The sequence below is a fragment of the Phodopus roborovskii genome, unplaced genomic scaffold (assembly GCF_943737965.1).
Source record: "Phodopus roborovskii unplaced genomic scaffold, PHOROB, whole genome shotgun sequence".
Lineage (NCBI taxonomy): Eukaryota > Metazoa > Chordata > Mammalia > Rodentia > Cricetidae > Phodopus > Phodopus roborovskii.
The window spans coordinates 19,968,693-19,981,029 of NW_026125391.1; positions in this window are offsets into that span (position 1 = coordinate 19,968,693).

Consider the following 12,337-nt stretch of genomic DNA (forward strand, 5'->3'; position numbering starts at 1 on the left):
GGCGGGGCCTGGTTGGAGAAAGTAGATCGCTGCTCCTTTGCCCAGTGCCTGCCTTCCCACAGGGCTCCTTCCTCTAGTCTTTCAAACCTCCATGGTGTAGATGAGATGCCCTTCTGTACGCTGCAAGTATGCGTTGCTTCTATCGGTTGATGAATGAAGCTGTTTTTGGCCAACAGCCAGGTTGGTCAAATATATAGCTTGGGTAGGAAATCCAAACAGAGATACAGAGAGAAAGAAGGCAGAGTCAGGGAGACGCCATGTAGCCGACAGATGGAGAAGTAAGATGTGAGATAGCAAGCCTCAAGCCTCATGTTAAAATATAGTATAATAGAAATGGGTTAATTTAATTGTGAGAGCTATTCAGTAATATGCCTGAGCCACTGATCTAACAATTATATTTAATATTAGCCTCTGAGTGATTATTTCATAAGTGACTGCTGGAACTGGCAGGCAGGATAAGAAACCTCCAGCCATACCTCCACTCAAATGTCACACCATCTGCACGTCACCTCCCCCTTAGAAGGCATACACTTGTCCCGGGTCCTTCTGTATGCCATGAGAGGAACGGCTGTGCTTCCCTACCCAGCTCCTGTCATCCTGCTGTGCCTCACCAGAATGTGGAAACGGCAGAGCAGCTCAGCACAGACTAACGCCTCTGAGGCCAAATAAATTCTTCCTCCATTTAAACTGTCTCTCGGGTGTTTATCACAGCAGCAAGTCTGACCAACACCCTGAAAACATTTTATTATGTTTTTAATTATGCATATGGGAGGTGGGGTATGTGCACAAGAGTGCAGATGCCCGAGGAGGCCAGAAGAGGGCGTTGGATTCCCCTGGAGCTGCTGATATGGGTGCTGGAAACCAAACTCAGGCCTTCTGAAAGAGCAGTGTGCACTCTTAACATCTGAACCCTCTCTCCAAGGCCCCCAATTCTTCTTCTTCCTCCTCCTCCTCCTCTTCTTCTCCAACTTTTCCCTTTATTTTTATTTTATGGGTAGGTATGTTTGTGTACCATGTGTATACAATACCTGCAGAGACCAGAACAGAACTCCTGGGACTGGAATCACACAGTTGTTAGCTACCTTCTGGGTGCTGGGAATCAAACCCAGGTCCTCTGGGAGGACAGCCAGTATTCTCAACTCCTGGGCCATCTCTTCTGTCTCCCAACTCTCTAATTCTTATTACGCTGTTTACAAAGAAAAATCAGGACTTGGCATGTATATGTGGATATATGCTAACAATGGGTGTCTCCATGAGTGTGATGATCATGGGGGTTGTTTTTGTTTGTTTGTTTGTTGTTTGTTTTTTGTGTTGTGTTTCGAGACAGAGTTTCTCTGTGTAGCTTTGGAGCCTGTCCTGGAACTTGCTCTGTAGACCAGGCTGGTCTGGGACTCATAGAGATCCGCCTGCCTCTGCCTCTTGAGTGCTGGGATCAAAGGCTGTGCCACCAACGCCTGACCCTGGGAGTGTTTTTAAAGATTCATTTTATTTTAATTGTGTGTGTGGGGGGGGGGTATGTGCACATGAGATCTGCCCAATGTCACTGCTGGGGACCAGAGTCAGGTCCTCTGAAAGAGCAGCAAGTGCTCTCCAGTCCCAATTGTGGGGTTTTTGTTTTATTTCATTGCTCTATCTTTTTTTAATCTTATTTATTTATTCACTTGCTCATTTCTTGGTGTGTGTGTGTGTGTGTGTGTGTGTGTGTGTGTGTGTGTGTGACAGTGAGCATATCATGTCACACATGTGGAAACACAGGAGGAGTTTTGTGGAATCAGTTCCATCTTTCAGCTTTTACAGGGGTCCAGGGTCAAACTCAGGTCACCAAACTTGCAGGGCGAATGCCTTCATCCTGTGAGCCTTCTCCCCAGCCCCCAGCGTTGCCTTTTAAAGCTTCATTAAGTCGTTCTTCTTGCTGGATGGTGCTTCACCTATTTAACCAATCTGCTCTTATTGGACACTTGGCCTGCGTCCTGTCTTTCAGATTTATAGGTAACATCAAGGAACAACCTTACAGCTAAACCTTTGGTCCTCTGTCTCTACTCTTGGAATAGATTCCACAGATGCACTCTACTGGGTTTCCTGTCTATCCCTAAGTAGGCCCTGAGCTAGCCGAGAGAGTCTAGAGGCCTTGGAATTGAGCCTTCCACACCATGCTACAGAGGCTGCCCTCCCCCAAGTCACCATGAGTTCTCCCTCTAGAGCTGTCCTGTCTCTTGCCCTCCCTACCCTTCAGCCTTTATACTCCCTCCCCCTGGTGACTAAACCACATCTCCCAGCTGGACAGGAGGCCATTTGTCTTCTGTGAAAGAATCCCCATTAGGTCAAGTCAGAAGAGAGAGCATTTATTTATTTATTGACTGTCTCTCTTGGTAGACGACCCTAGGCTGGGGGCTTTACCAGGGTTGAGAGTCTACAGAAAGGCAGGTCATGTGATGCAGAGCAAGCACTCCAAGGACTCAGTCTACAACAAGACAGAGTGGACCCCGTATTCTCACCCCAGACCCAGCTCCATCTCCAGCGCCATCCTCATGAATACTCCTGCAATCTACTCTCAGGTGCAGGGAATTTTAGGGGTACTGCTTTCTCCTTAGGGGACTAACGCTGTAAAGAAAGTGCTCCCCCTTGGAGGAGTTGAATGCCTAGAGACAGACCCCAAGGCTGGCTTTGTGACTTCGGGCCTGGGGATCCAGCCATATCAGGCTTCGGTGCCACTCTCTGGGGGCTTCTCAGGCCTGTGCTTGAGCACACGCAGCTCTCCTTGTCTCTGTGGCTTTAGCCCTTGTTTAAGGTTCACAGTGCAAACGCCTTCGAGACCTCTCGGCGACCAGAGGACTCTTGTCCTCAGCTAACCAGAACTCTCCTCCCAAGGCCACCTGCCCATATCCCTGTAGGCTTTGCCTCTCCTTCACACCCACAGTGAGGGCCAAGTGTCCTCAAGGTGGGGCTTCGGTCCCCAGGGCAGCTCTGTAAATGTGTAGATACCTGGGGCCTCTTCCCTAAGACACAGACTTTGTGTTTTCACATTGGGTGGTCCTTCTGGCTGTCTTACAGAGCTGTCTTTTCCTGCCTCACCTCTTCACTGATGTGGGGCAAAGTCCTTTAAGCCCCACAATTAAGCAAGCACAAAACAGTGATCTAGTGGGAAGCGGGTGAGGGACAAGGCCACTTTTTCAGGTAGATACTTTCAGGCGTTTTGACTTCTCTGGAGTCCCAGACAAGGAGTCGGCTACACCGTGCTTTCCTGATGACCTCTATCCTGAGGGGCCCCAGGGCACTTGCTTGCCAGGGATATGCCTCTGGCCTGGTGGCTTGTGAGGGTTTGTGGCTGGAACAATCAAAGCCACCATCCCTAGCTGCCTGACCACTTCCTCCTCCACAGGGCTCTGGTAACTGCACAGAAAGTGTCTGTATTCCTCTCCTCTTCTACTTATCCCTGCCTTGTTCCCAGCTCCTGGGTCTCCTACCAGCCCTGCACATTTGGGAGGGTAGGACAAGCCCTCTCCTGCCACAGAGGCAGGAGGTAAACCTCCCTCTTCCTCCACAGAGACCTCAGGGAACCTTCTCAGGCTGGGGTGGGTGGTGACCCCACCGACAGCCTGCTCCAATACATGTGTGGATGCTTTCTAACTGCTTAACAATAACAGCAAGCTTGTGAGTAGATGACAAAATTTACTCTCTATTTTAGTCAAGAGCAAGCCCACCCTACAAGTCCGGGGCCCCGAACCCTTGGAGAACAGCCCTGAAGTCTTTTCTCACACACAGTCCAGTCAATCAGTGAATTTTGTTCACTGGATCCCAACATTTCCCAGAACCCGCCTCCTCACCTCTTCCCTCAGCTGCCATGTCTAACCTGGATTACCGGGGCAGATCCCATTGCGTCCTTGCTCAGGCGAGTAGTGGGTTTGGGGTAGAGAGAGCCCAACAGAGCTGAGTTGGGAGATGTCAACAAAAGGCTAGTCCAAGGCTAGATTATGCCAGCATCCCGTGTGCATGTGCTAAGGACCTTCCTGCCTAGAACTGGTCTCCTGACTAACATCAAAAGAGAGGGCTGGAGAGGGCTGGGGAAACAGCTCAAACTTAAGAGCACCAGCGGCTCTTCCAGAGGCCTGGATCCAGCAGGCTCACTGTCACCCTCTTGTAACCTCCACAGGCACCCGCACACACATGGTCTACACTCACACAGACACACGAACATAAATAAAAGGGAAGCAGCTCGCCAGTCACACTGAAATAAATACCATTCCTTTTGAACCCCTTTACAAGAGGTCACCCACCTCCACCAAAGTTTTGCTTTTCAATCTCCTGTCCTGACTTAGGATTTATAAAATCTACCATCCTTGGGAACTCCTCTTTGACACAAGGACTTTGAGCCTGGATTGAGAGGGAACACATAGCAATCGGGAGGCCCCTCTGAGGGTGCTGAGCCCAGAGTGAGAGGAGCTCCACAGTGCAGCCTGCTCCGAATCTACTAGAGCGTTCAGCAACAGAAGACTTAACGGCTGGGACAGCTGGGCCCTTGCCCCCATGGGGACACTCCATTAGCAGAAGAATCCCTCAGTGGCGCGTGACAGGCAGTCTTTCTGTGAAATCCCAATAAGAACTGGGTGAAATGGACAGAAATAATTTTCCTAGCGTTCTTACGTGTGTGCGTGTGTGTGTGTGTGTGTGTGTGTGTGTGTGTGTGTGTGTGTGTGTGTGTGTGATTGTACACGCTGCCCTGCTCCAGTTCCTCCAAACCAGAGATGGCGATGGTCAGGCTCAGCCAGCCCTCTGAGCCCAACTCTATCCCCGGACGGACAAAGTGACATCTTTGCTGGGGTGGGAGGGATAATATTTTTGAGATTTTAATTTTGTTGTTTCTCCCATTTCCTTTCCTCTCTCCCTTCCATGTACCCCCTGCTCTCTTTGAATTGTATGACCTCTTTTTTCTAATTGTGTGTGTGATGGAAGATGTCATTCTGTATATGTTTCTCATACTGGTTAATGAATAAAGCACTGTTGGCCAATAGGAAAAGAAGATAGGAGGGACTAGGAGACAAGGAGGAAATAGGAAGTAGTAAGGAGGAGTCAGGATGGAGAGTCTGGAGAAAGCAGAACCGCCAGCCGCCTCTGCTCTTGGTAAGACCATGTGGAAATACATAGAAATGGGTTAATAATTAAGACAGAGCTAGCTGATAAGAAACCAGTACCTGGCCAACAGAATTATATCAAATACAGAGTCTCAGTGTGTTATTTGGGGCTGGCGTGGCAGCGGGACAAGACCAGTGGCGGGCAGAAAAACCATACTCCCTACATGTGTGCATGTGTGTGCATACATACATGCATGTGTAGGTGCATGTGTGTGTATATTCCTAAATATATAAATATAACCTGCTCATTATATATATATACATATATAACACATATAATATTGAATATTACACACACACACACATATGTTTTCAAGGCTGTGAAGACTATATCAATCTTTCAGCATTCCTTAGTTGCCTTTCTTTGTCCAGGCTAGGGTACCATCTTGCAGTGCCTCCCATGGGCAGTGACTCTAAGCTGCCATTTGATTATCTTTGCTCAGCAAGACACCACCATCAGCCTATACTCCTAAATGGCACCAGTGCATCTCAAAAACAAGGTTAGAAAGAGGCAGGCCATTCCGCTCAAATGAGGGTTTGAGGTTCGGCATACAGAAGGTGCTGAGTCTAGTCATCCAGCAGGCCCACAGCAGAAGGGGTGTCAGATCCCAGGTCAACCTTGCAGCCCAAGCTCACAAGGAAGGGAGGGGGGAACAGCCATGCCAAAAGCATGTACTGCCTGGGCGTGGAAATCATTGACATTCTTCACCGCAAATTAACTGAGGCTAGTCAGGCCACTTCCCTGCTTGGGCAGGGTGGGGGGGCCGCAAGCCTCACAGGTCTCCAAAAACCTAACAGAGGTTTCCTCCCCTTTGGCCATCTTGGCCATCTTCCATGACCCTCCCCCGCTTGGCTGCTCCTTTTGTAGGCTGGGAAGGGGAGTGTTGATGAGGATGGAGGATCTATTCTGGACCCAGCCCGATTTGCTTATCCCTTCCCTCAACACTAAAAGCCTCCCACCCTACACCACCAGCCCATCCCTGCTCCCAGCTTGACTCATCCCATAAATTATCTAGGGATGGTGGTTGACTCAGCCAGGAAGCCCAAGATCCCCAGCCCCAGCCCCAACCCTAGGCCTCAACCCCACAGCTGGCTCTCATTCCCAGAGTGCAGGCTCCTCCTCTCAGGAAATTCCTGGAAAATATCAGGCTTCTTGGAGGGGAGATCTCCTTACCACAGCACCAGCAGACACCGAAGCCACTATAGCCCATCCATCATTCTGCTGCCCTCCCCTCCTTCCCCAGCCTGTAGGTCTGTGTGGGGCTGCATGTGGAGGTGTTAGTCTCCACAAGTGCCAGACACACGGTCCTGAAGGGGATGGGAGTACAGCATGGTGTGGGGCATCCCAGCAAGCTTTGCAGGAGTAAATAACTGGTCCAGGGCAAGGGAAGATGCTGAGAACTGATAGGTGGCAAAGTGGGATGGGTGCTCCGGTCCCCAAGACAGTGTGAGCAGGGCTCAGGGACACAGGGAAGGAAAGACAGAGTGGCCAGTGAAGGAGGCTTCTGGGCAAGGGAGGGTTGACAAGACTAGGGTACGTTGGTCCTAAAGATTCTGGGGGACTCGGAGCATAGGGCAATGCTAGGGTGGCCAGGGACCTGATCCACCTGGCTAACGTGCTCAGGGAAAACAGGATCCTGCCAGCATCCTAGGATGGTCCACTTAGGCCTGGGAGACAGAACACGGGCTCTGACTCACCACTCTCAGCCACATGGCAGGGACACTGCTCTGCCATCTAGGAGCCCAGACAGAAGCTAAGGCATGGTCTCTGGAGTCCCCACGCTAAAAAGGGAACAAGTCATTCTTCAGGTCATTTGAAACCTAATGAAGGAATAGATTCCCAGGTCCTTCCTACCTCCCATCTGCCTTGGGAGTCCTTGAATCCCTTCATCAGAAACCCCATTTTTCAGAGAAAGCCAAGCCCAGGACTGAGACCTTTAGAAAATAGGTCTTTAAACTATGTGAATGCCGGGCCAGCTATGCCCTTAGGAATGCTACAATCGCAGAAGATGGACTCCCTCAAGGATGGATGGATGGGCAATGGCTGGAAGCTGTTCTGCCCCAGGCCAGGATGTTGACAACAGGGGCTGGATTTGCTATGTCTCCTGGGAATAGTAGGTTTCCAGTATTTTGATAGACAAAGACACAGCCCTCCAGACAAGCCAAAAGAAAGACGGAGGAGAGGAGTAGCACTGGGTTGGTACACTGTGACAGCAGGGTTCCCCAGCGTGTCCTCAGCTCTGGAGCTGGGACCCTGCTGGATAAATGGTGCCAGAGTGAGTAAGGCCTTCCACAACCCCAGCATCAAAACCTTTAAGCCATTCTATGGCCGTTTCTAGGTTACCTGTTGTACCAACCGGCTTCAGCCATCTCAGAATGGAATGCCAGCTCCTGTACTTTTTTCAACTTGTAAAAAAAGAGGGAAAGACAGAGCCAGGAAAAGCCAGACAGGTCTACCCCAGGATTTGGCCTCTAGAAGTGGCCTAGGTTCTGGCCCTCCTCTCTATCCTGCACGAAGCCCTCTCTGTCCCGGGGGCCTGAGGTGGGGAAGGGTAGGCTGTCAGCATGGTCAGACACTCCCCACTGTGTTGGGGTAGGGGAGGATAGCACCACACAGGCTCGGGGAAGCAGGGTGGGGACATCCTGCCTCATTGTTATTGGTCCACTTCATTTCCAGAAATCTATCCCACCATTAAGAAGAGTCAATGGTGGGCACCAAGGATTCCAGGAAGGGGTCAAAGGTTTGCCAAGTGGCATCAGGGGCCTCCTGACTGGGGTGGTTCAGTCCTAAGACAAAATTATGTCAGGAAGATCTGATGGATAGAACTGTGTTCGCCATGCCCGTGCGAGGCTAGGCCACACCCCTGTGGGCACAACAGATGTTGGAAGAGAAAGGCCTGGCCCTGGCTGGATTTTCCATGAGCCTTTTGCTTCCTGGAATCAAGGAAGACTGAGGGTTAGATGTTTAATACAGGATGTTGTTTTAGTGTCTAAGCCCCTCTGTTTTAATGGCTAGCCTTCTGTTAGCTCCAGTGACTTATGATTAGTATTCTCAATAAAGCGTTACCTACAGCCATCCTCTGCTCATCACTAGCCTGAGGGATGGCCACTGCTTAACAGGTGGTCTCCATCCCAATACATCAGTCTCCCCCTGAAGACTCTCAAGGGACACTGTAAACATCCCCATCTTCTGAAACCCCTGAACTGATCCAGACAGAAGCCCTCTGTCACAGGATGCATCATTATGACAATGTCCGATATATTTTGGAAAGTGCTGCATCCAAACTTTTTACAGGTTGGTTTTGTTTTGGGTTTTTGTTGTTGTTTCATTTTGTCTTGCTCCTGTCCAAGGTACTCTAAAGGGAGTCCAAGGAAAAAGTGGAAGAAGAATCATCTGATGTATGTGTTCATTACACACACACACACACACACACACACACACACACACACACACACATAAACATGCACGCGCACACACAGAAACGCCCCAATTCAATCTGCAGATACTTTCTTCTAAGGTGGTCTGCTTTGAGTTTCTAGCAATGCATTGCTACTTGAAAGGACTTTGTTGCTAAAACTAAGTTTGAGGTCTGCCATTGTCTGCATGCTGACGTACATGCCCCTGAAACCCATGAGCTGATGCTTAAATTCAATGCAATAAAAGAGGGAGGTTCAGACTGGAGGCGGTGATTAAGTGGTGAGGCTGGGCCCCTCAGGAACGGGGTTAGTGCCCTCTGAAAGCAGCCTGAAGAAGATCTCCTTCTCCTTCTGTCATCTGAAGATCAACCAGTGTGGGAGAAGGGAAGCCCCTACCAGCCCCAAAATCTGCTAGCACCTTGACACTGGACTCCCCAGCTTTCTGCTGTGTGAGTGATACATCCCGTTGTTTACAAATCACCCATTCCAATGATTTCATAAGCCATCTCTCATGGTCCCCCATGGATGTACTAAGAAAAAGAAAGGGGGGGGTTAGAATTGGAAAGAAGGCTAGAAACAGAAATCATGGAATTTGAAGACCTAGTGTCTGCAGGAGTCACCACCCATCACCACTCTCAGGGGGTCAGGCCAGGCTTTCTACTGTCTGGTCAACTCTAGTCCCCTGGCTGTCCTTCCCCTGCACTTCAAGTTTAAGAGAACCAGCTCCTAAGGGCAGGAAGCTTCCAGATTCAGGGAGGAGGCAAATCATGGCCAGCACACAGTCAACAAGGAAAGCTGTCCGCTCCTCACCACAGAGGTAAACAGTCCAATGTCAGAGCTGCCGGAAAGCCCAAGAGAGCCATTTAGGGAACAGAGGGGGTGGGTGCTACCTCTGGAATGGCAGCAAGATATGGCCCAGGGCCCAGCTAGTTCCTCTGTAAAAAAAAAAAAAAAAAAAACCCTGTGCTTTTTTTTTTTTTTCCCTTTCCTTTCCTTTGCTTTTAACTTCTTGAGGTTGTTTTGTGGGTTTTTTGTTTGTTTGTTTGTTTGTTTGTTTTTCCTGGCCTGGAGAGATAGATTGTTGTTTAAGAGGACTTGCAGCTCTTTCCTGAAGACTAGAGTTTGGATCCTAATTTGTGAATGCCTGTAATTCCAGTTCCAAGGGATCTGGTGCTCTCTTCCAGCCACTGCAGGCATCTGCACACACATGTGCAAATACACTCACACAGGTGTGCACACAAACATGCACACACATGCACATGCTCACATAAAAAAAAAGTAAGAAAGAAAATAAGAAAATATTTGATGGTTCTCAGTCCTTTCTGAGCTCTACCTGGAACTCTGCTTGAAACAGGCTGCCTCTCCTCGTTTCTCAAACATTCATTCCTACCTTCTATGCATTTACCTCTCTGTGCTGCACTTGTGCAAATTCTCGGGTCCCTTTTCCAACCCTGTGTCACCAATGTGTCAAAATTTCCAATTATTGCTCATTATTTTAGAGACGCTATAGTCAGTCCGCCTTTTGAAATTCTAACTCGGGAACTCCAAGTCTGTTTTCGTTAAGTGACAAATGCTGAAGGATAAATGCTTGGGATCCCCAGAATCCATGGGCTACTTCTAGGTCCCCCTCAGTCTCCTGCAGTAACCCAGCATTCATGCAACTATTCACACTACCAACCACACCTCAACAGCCTAGCTAAGGAGGTGGGAACAGAGCTGTGTAGTGGAAGAAAACATTGAGGGGAAACACTACTTAACGCTTTTGAATATTCTCCCAGCAGTCTGCCATAGATGGTAGGCAGCGCTATTTCCACTGTGAGAATTTTGACTCATCTAGGGAAGCAGCTCTAGACCTCACTAAACCTTGGCTTCTCACCGGAGGCTGCAGTTTGTTTCTTCTCCCTCATTGGTCCCCCAAGCTTCCCTTCCCTCTCTATCTGCACTTGTCTTTCCCTTCCCCTGGTCCAATGCCGGGTCTAGGCTGACCGATGCCTAGGCCCAGATAACAGCTGAACAATGGCTGCTGTAGCTGACAGCAAGGGAGGCCGTGGGAACAGCCAGCATTCTGGAGTGAAGAGCCGGAAAAGGGGAGGAGGAAATGGGCAGCTAGACAGGCTGGGTGTCCACCCCCCTGCCCTGCCCTGGAAGCCCCGTATCCGAGGCTGATGGAAATGGGCCTGTTTCCCTTGGATGGCCCCTGCTGGGCCTCCCATTCATACAACAGCTATTTACTGGACACCTACTAGGTACTGGGATCTAAGCCAGGAACAACCTTGCCCCTGGGGGGACAGTCCCATCAACTCTGCAAAAATATTCACCACTGTTGGCCCTGGACTCACCCCACAGCATGCTGCAGCAGGGAGGGTGAGGTGGACAATGCCTCCCCACAACTCAGAATGGGGGCTCAGCGAGCTGCCATACTTCTGCAAGGGTTCACGGGGGGGGGGGGGCTTTGTCCCTCTCTGTCCCTATGTAAAATCCCCCTGGATGGCTCTCCTAACAGCAGTTAACAGAGGTTGATTTGCCTCCCTCTCTCCTGCTTTCCCTCCCCCACCCCTCACATGTTTAGGTCTCCAGGGTGCTGGAGAAATCACCTTTACCCTGAACAGCTGTTCTGGAAGCTTCTCTGCCTAATAGCCAAGTACTACCACCATTAAGCCTGTTCCCCCGGCTATTACAAAGGTCCCAAATCTACCGTGGCTATGACTCAACTTTCCTCTGGATGGCCAGCCATTGGGACCATTTTCCCATCTTTGCCGAAGGGCAGAAAGGCCTGGAAAGTTTGATGAGCAACTTTTCTCGGAAACTGCAAACTCTACGCTTTTGAACTGGGTTCCGTGAGCTGGCAGTTGGTCTCTGCTGGACTCTGGTCTCTTTCTGCTTATCTGTGTTTCACAGGGCATGCAGATCAGACTCCAGAAATTCCCAGCTTCCTCCTGGAAGAGGAAACACAAGAGAGCAGCAAGGCTCCGCACTCTCATTTTTCCTGCTATGTTCAAATGACAAGGTTACTTTGAGCCACCACCAGGCCCTGTTTGAAATCAGTTGGCCACCGAGAAAGGCTGCCAGATGCTTCTCCAAAATGGATGTCCTACTTAGACCACATGCACATACAGAGTACATTCATTCTATACTATCGCTATGTCTTGTTGAGACAAGGTTTCATATATCCCAGATTGGCCCTGAACGTAGCCAAGGATGACCCTGAACTTCTGATCCTCCGGAGTGCTGGGATTTTAGGTATGTGACATTTGTGCCTAGTTTATCAGACTGGGCATTGAATCTTAGGACTCTTGTATGCTAGACAAGCACTCTACCAGCTGAATTACATTTATAGCTCTGTATGAGACATTTTTTTACATGCTTACTACAAACAGTATGACCACTTCATATGTGCATGCTGGATGCATACATACATATATGTTCTCCAAACATACCTGATACATGCCACATACACATGATTTCACACCATCTTTACTCTATACAGCCATTGACTTTGTACATCAGCGTGTATTACTCATACTGCATTCATAAATACACTCAGCAATAAGCAAGGGGCTCAGTGGGTAAGAGCCATCTTTGTTCCTCCAGCCCAGGGTTCGATTCTAAAAACCCACACGGAGATTCACAACCATCTACAACTCCAGTTCCAGGAAACACAATGCTCTTCTGGCCTTTAAGGGTCCTAGGCATGCTTGTGATGTGCAGATAGACATGCAGGCAAAACATCCATACACATATATAACAATTTTTAAAAATTAAGATATATAAGGAAATACCTACACGTTTCA